This window comes from Arachis hypogaea, chromosome 17 (assembly GCF_003086295.3).
Source record: "Arachis hypogaea cultivar Tifrunner chromosome 17, arahy.Tifrunner.gnm2.J5K5, whole genome shotgun sequence".
Classification (NCBI taxonomy): domain Eukaryota; kingdom Viridiplantae; phylum Streptophyta; class Magnoliopsida; order Fabales; family Fabaceae; genus Arachis; species Arachis hypogaea.
The window spans coordinates 49,516,522-49,523,454 of record NC_092052.1 but is presented as its reverse complement, the minus strand read 5'-3'; the positions used below and the strand labels follow the sequence as shown (position 1 = coordinate 49,523,454).

Sequence of the window (6,933 nt, the reverse complement as noted above, 5' to 3'; positions counted from 1 at the left end):
TTATGCTTGTTTCTGGCGTTCAACGCCAGATCCATGCTCTGTTCTGGCATTGAACGCCAGCCAGATGCTCCTTACTGGCGTTTGAACGCTAGTGAACTCCTCCTCCAGGGTGTGCTATTTTTAATGTTGTTTTTGATTTTTCTTCAATTTTTCCAGTTGTTTTTGTGACTCCACATGATCATGAACCCATGAAGACATATAACTAATAAAAATATAATTAAATAAAAAATTGGGTTGCCTCCCAACAAGTGCTTCTTTAATGTCAATAGCTTGACAGTGGGCTCTCATGGAGCCTCATAGATGTTCAGAGCATTGTTGAGACTTCCCAACACCAAACTTAGAGTTTGACTGTGGGGGCTCTGGTTGACTCTGTAGTGAGAGAAGCTTTTCATGCTTCCTCTCCATGGTTACAGAGAGAGATCCTTGAGTTTTAAACACAAGGTTATTCTCATTTAGTTGAAGGATTAATTCTCCTCTGTCCACATCAATCACAGCTCTTGCTGTAGCTAGGAAGGGTCTTCCAAGGATGATGGATTCATCCTCATCCTTCCCAGTGTCTAGGATTATGAAATCAGCAGGGATGTAAAAGCCTTCAACCTTTACTAACATGTCCTCTACTTGTCCATAAGCCTATTTTTTGGAATTGTCTGCCATCTCCAATGAGATTCTAGCAGCTTGCACCTCAAAGATTCCTAGTTTCTCCATTACAGAGAGTGGCATGAGGTTTATCCCTGACCCAAGGTCACATAGAGCCTTCTCAAAGGTCATGGTGCCTATGGTGCAAGGTATTAGGAACTTTCCAGGATCCTGTTTCTTCTGAGGCAATCTCAGTTGATCCAATGCATTTAGTTCATTGGTGAACAGGGGAGGTTCATCTCCCCAAGTCTCATTACCAAATAAATTGGCATTCAGCTTCATGACTGCACCAAGGTACTTGGCAACTTGCTCTTCAGTAACATCCTCATTCTCTTCAGAAGAAGAATACTCCTCAGAGCTCATGAAGGGCGTAAGGAGGTTCAATGGAATCTTTATGGTCTCTAAATGAGCCTCAGATTCCTTTGGTTCCTCAGAGGGAAACTCGTTGTTGATCACTGGACGTCCCAGGAGGTCTTCCTCACTGGAATTCACGTCCTCAACCTCCCTTACAGGTTCGGCCATGGTAATTAATTCAATGGCCTTGCACTCTCCTTTTGGATTCTCTTCTGTATTGCTTGGGAGAGTACTTGGAGGGATTTCAGTGATCCTTTTACTCAGCTGGCCCACTTGTGCGTCCAAATTTCTAATGGAGGACCTTGTTTCATTCATGAAACTCACAGTGGCCTTAGATAGATCAGAGACTAAATTTGCTAAGCTAGATGGATTCTGCTCAGAATTCTCTGTCTGTTGCTGAGTGGATGATGGAAAAGGCTTGCTATTGCTAAACCTATTTCTTCCACCATTATTAAAGCCTTGTTGAGGCTTTTGATCCTTCCATGAGAGATTTGGGTGATTTCTCCATGAGGAATTATAGGTGTTTCCATAGGGTTCACCCATGTAATTCACCTCTGCAATTGCAGGGTTCTCAGGATCATAAGCTTCTTCTTCAGAAGATGCCTCTTGAGTACTGTTGGATACAGCTTGCATTCCATTCAGACTCTGAGAAATCATATTGACTTGCTGAGTCAATATTTTATTCTGAGCCAATATGGCATTCAGAGTATCAATTTCAAGAACTCCCTTCTTCTGAGGCGTCCCATTACTCACAGGATTCCTCTCAGAAGTGTACATGAACTGGTTATTAGCAACCATGTCAATGAGTTCTTGAGCTTCTGCAGGCGTTTTCTTTAGGTGAATGGATCCACTTGCAGAAGTATCCAATGACATCTTAGCTAATTCAGACAGACCATCATAGAATATATCCAGGATGGTCCAGTCTGAAAGCATGTCAGAAGGACACTTTTTGGTTAGCTGCTTATATCTCTCCCAAGCTTCATAGAGGGATTCACCTTCCTTCTGTCTGAAGGTTTGAACATCCACTCTAAGCTTACTCAGCTTTTGAGGAGGAAAGCACTTGGCTAAGAAAGCCGTGACCAGCTTATCCCAAGAGTTCAGGCTGTCTTTGGGTTGAGAGTCCAACCACACTTTAGCTCTGTCTCTTACAGCAAAAGGGAAAAGCATGAGCCTGTAGACTTCAGGATCTACTCCATTAGTCTTAACAGTATCACAGATCTGCAAGAATTCAGTTAAGAACTGAAAGGGATCTTCAGATGGAAGTCCATGGAACTTACAGTTCTGCTGCATCAGAGAAACTAATTGAGGTTTCAGCTCAAAATTGTTTGCTCCAATGGTAGGGATGGAGATGCTTCTTCCATGTAAATTGGAATTAGGTTCCGTAAAGTCACCAAGCATCCTCCTTGCATTATTATTATTTTCGGCTGCCATCTCCTCTTCCTGTTCGAAAATTTCTGAAAGGTGCTTGCTGGATTGTTGTAATTTAGCTTCTCTTAGTTTCCTCTTCAGAGTCCTTTCAGGTTCTGGATCTGCTTCAACAAGAATATTCTTGTCCTTGCTCCTGCTCATATGAAAAAGAAGGAACAGAAAAATAATAATAATAGGAATCTTTTTTACCACAGTATAGAGGTCCCTGTGTGAGTAGAAGAAAAGAAGAAGAAAAGAATGTAATGTAAGGAAAGAAACACAAGGGTGAGGAGAGCAGAGATGTGAGATGAAGAGAAGTGTTAGTAGATGAATAAATAAATAGAAGGAGATGAGAGAGAAAAAGAATTTTCGAAAATTATTTTTGAAAAATGGTTAGTGATTTTCGAAAATTAAAAGAAGAAATAAATTAAAATTGAATTTTGAAACAATTAGTTAATTAAAAAGAATTTTTGAAAAAGAGGGAGATATTTTCGAAAATTAGAGAGAGAGGGTTAGTTAGGTAGTTTTGAAAAAGATAAGAAACAAACAAAAAGTTAGTTAGTTAGTTGAAACAAATTTGAAAATTAATTTTGAAAAGATAAGAAGATAAGAAGTTAGAAAAGATATTTTAAAATCAAATTTTTGAAAAAGATATGATTTTGAAAAAGATAAGATAAAAAGATATTTTTGAAAAGACATGATTGAAATTAGTTTTGAAAAAGATTTGATTTTTAGAATCACAATTAATGACTTGATTCACAAGAAATCACAAGATATGATTCTAGAACTTAAAGTTTGAATCTTTCTTAGCAAGCAAGTAACAAACCTGAAATTTTTGAATCAAAATATTAATTGATGATGTTATTTTCGAAAATTAGGAGATAAAGATAAGAAAAAGATTTTTGAAAAATATTTTTATAATTTTCGAAAATAAATAAGAAAAATGAAAAAGATTTGATTTTTGAAAAAGATTTTGAAAAAGATAAGATTTTTAATTTGAAAATTTGATTTGACTCATAAAAACAACTAGATTTTAAAATTTTTTGAAAAAGTCAAATCTAATTTTCGAAATTTTAAGAGAGAAAAAGGGAAAGATATTTTTTTGATTTTTTTGAATTTTTATGATGAGAGTGAAAAACTTGAAAATGATGCAATGCATGAAAATTTTTAGATCAAAACAATGAATGCATACAAGAATTCTATGAATGTCAAGATGAACACTAAGAACACTTTGAAGATCATGATGAACATCAAGAACATATTTTTGAAAAATTTTCAATGCAAAGAAAACATGCAAGACACCAAACTTAGAAATTTTTTATGTATAGACACTATGAATGCAAGAATGCATATGAAAACAAGAAAAGACACAAAACAAGAAAACATCAAGATCAAACAAAAAGACTTACCAAGAACAACTTGAAGATCATGAAGAACACTATGAATGCATGAATTTTCGAAAAATGCAAAGAATTTTTTTTTTAAAAAAATGCAATTGACACCAAACTTGAAGTTGACTCAAGACTCAAACAAGAAACACAAAATATTTTTTTTTATGATTTTCTAAATTTTTTTTTGGATTTTTTCAAAAATTATATGAAAAAGAAAAAAAAATAAGGATTCCAAAATTTTTAATATGAATTCCAGGAATCTTCAATTCTTAGTCTAAAGCTCCAATCTGAGGGTTAGACATGGCTTAATAGCCAGCCAAGCTTTAGAAGATATAAGCAATTCCCTGACATGTGGAGGCCTCAGTCTAAAAGAATTTAGACATGGCTTTACAGCCAGCCAGGCTTCAACATGCTTCATGAAACACTAGAATTCATTCTTAAAAATTCTGACATAATTTTCGAAAACAAAGGGAAATATTTTGAAAGATTTAAAAAAAAAATTTTTTTTAAACTTTTTGAAAATAAAATAAGAAGAAAATTACCCAATCTGAGCAACACGATGAACCGTCAGTTGTCCAAACTTAAACAATCCCCGGCAACGGCGCCAAAAACTTGGTGCACGAAATTGTGATCTCAGGCAACGGCGCCAAAAACATGGTACGCACGTCTTAATAAATCATTTTTCATTCACAACTTCGATACAACTAACCAGCAAGTCCACTGGGTCGTCCAAGTAATAAAACCTTACGTGAGTAAGGGTCGATCCCACGGAGATTGTTGGTATGAAGCAAGCTATGGTCACCTTGTAAATCTCAGTCAGGCGGATATCAAAAGGTTATGGAGTTTTCGAAAATCTATAATAATTAAACATAAAATAAAGATAGAAATACTTATGTAGATCATTGGTGAGAATTTCAGATAAGCGTATAGAGATGCTTTCGTTCCTCTGAACCTCTGCTTTCCTACTGTCTTCATCCAATCAGTCTTACTCCTTTCCATGGCTGGCTTTATGTAAGGACATCACCATTATCAATGGCTACTTTTCATCCTCTCTGTGAAAATGGTCCGATGTGCTATCACTGCATGGCTAATCATCTAGAGGCATCACCGTGGTCAATGGCTGCATCCTATCCTCTTGTGAAAATGGTCCAAATGTTCTGTCACAGCACGGCTAATCATCTGAGGTTCTCGATCATACTGGAATATGATTCACCCTCCTTTTGCGTTTGTCACTACGCCCAGCACTCGCGAGTTTGAAGTTCGTCACAGTCATTCAATCCCAGAATCCTACTCGGAATACCACAGACAAGGTTTAGACTTTTCGGATTCTCATGAATGCCACCATCAATCTAGCTTATACCACGAAGATTTTGATTAAGAGATCCAAGAGATAATCATTCAATCTAAGGTGGAACGGAAGTGGTTGTCAGGCACGCGTTCGTGGGGGAATGATGATGATTGTCACGTTCATCACATTCATGTTGAAGTGCGAATGAATATCTTAGAAGCGGAATAAGTTGAGTTGAATAGAAAAATAGTAGTACTTTGCATTAATTCATGAGGAACAGCAGAGCTCCACACCTTAATCTATGGAGTGTAGAAACTCTACCGTTTGAAAATACATAAGTGATGAAGGTCCAGGCATGGCCGAATGGCCAGCCCCAAACGTGATCAATATGATCCTAAGATGAACTAAAAATCATAAGATGTCTAATACAATAGTAAAAAGTCCTATTTATACTAAACTAGTTACTAGGGTTTATAGAGATAAGTAATTGGTGCATAAATCCACTTCCGGGGCCCACTTGGTGTGTGCTTGGGCTGAGCTTGAATGTTACACATGCAGAGGCTCTTTCTAGAGTTGAACGCCAGGTTGTAACGTGTTTCTGGCGTTTAACTCCAGACAGCAGCATAGAACTGGCGTTCAACGCCCTTTTACGTCGTCTAAACTCGGCCAAAGTATGGACTATTATATATTGTTGGAAAGCCCTGGATGTCTACTTTCCAACGCTATTGGAAGCGCGCCATTTTGAGTTTTGTAGCTTCAGAAAAACCACTTTGAGTGCAGGGAGGTCAGAATCCAACAGCATCAACAGTCCTTCTTCTACCTTTGAATCTGATTTTTGCTCAAGTCCCTCAATTTCAGCCAGAAAAGTCCAAAAATGTGAATTTAACATAAAAAATAATAAAAACATCCCTAAAAGTAACTAGATTCTACTAAAAAATACTAAATATAATGCCAAAAAGCGTATAAATTATCCGCTCATCAATCTTCCAATGGAAGTCCATGAAACTTGCAATTCTGCTGCATTAGAGAAACTAATTGAGGCTTAAGCTCAAAGTTGTTTGCTCCAATTGTAGGAATTGAGACGCTTCTTCCATAGAAGTCGGAAGATGGTGCAGTAAAGTCACCAAGCATCTTCCTTGCATCTCCACCATTGTTGTTGTGTTCGGCTGCCATGTCTTCTTCTTTTTCAAAAATTTCTGTAAGGTCCTCACCAGAGTGTAGTGCTTTAGCTTCTCTTAGCTTCCTCTTTAGAGTCCTTTCAGGTTCAGGATCATCTTCAACAAGAATGTCCTTATCCTTGTTCCTGCTCATATGAAAAAGAAGAGAACAGAAAAGAAGAGGAATCCTCTATGTCATAGTATAGAGATTCCTTTATGTGAGTAGAAGAATAGAAAAATGAGGTAGAGTGAGAATAAGAAAAATTCGAACACAGAGAGAGGGAGAGGGTTCGAATTATGAGTGGAAGAGAGGTGTTAGTAAATAAATAAATAAAATAGAAAGAGATGAGGGAGAGAGAATTCAAATATTAGTTTAAAAGAAAAGAAAAATATTTTTGTTTTTATTTTAATTATAAGTTAGAATTCGAAATTATTAAAAGAAATAAACTAAAATTTAAAACAATTAGTTAATTAAAAAGAATTTTGAAAAAGTTATTAGTGGTTTTCGAAAATTAGAGAGAGAAATAGTTAGGTGGTTTTAAAAAAGATAAGAAATAGTAAACTTTTTAAAATCAAACAAAAAGTCAAGTAGTTAATTGAAAAATATTTGAAAATAAATTTTGAAAAGATAAGAAGTTAGAAAAAGATTTTGAAATTAAAATTTTGAAAAATATATGATTTGAAATTTATTCTGAAAAAG

At 36.0% G+C, this 6,933-nt stretch overlaps 1 non-coding gene across 1 annotated transcript; it reads left to right on the top strand.

Moving 5' to 3' along the window:
- The first annotated feature begins 1,917 nt into the window (after nt 1-1,917).
- Nucleotides 1,918-2,025, top strand: LOC112767825 (small nucleolar RNA R71). The gene has a single exon (XR_003185266.1). It is a non-coding gene; the product is annotated as a small nucleolar RNA R71 (small nucleolar RNA).
- The last annotated feature ends 4,908 nt before the right edge of the window (nt 2,026-6,933 follow it).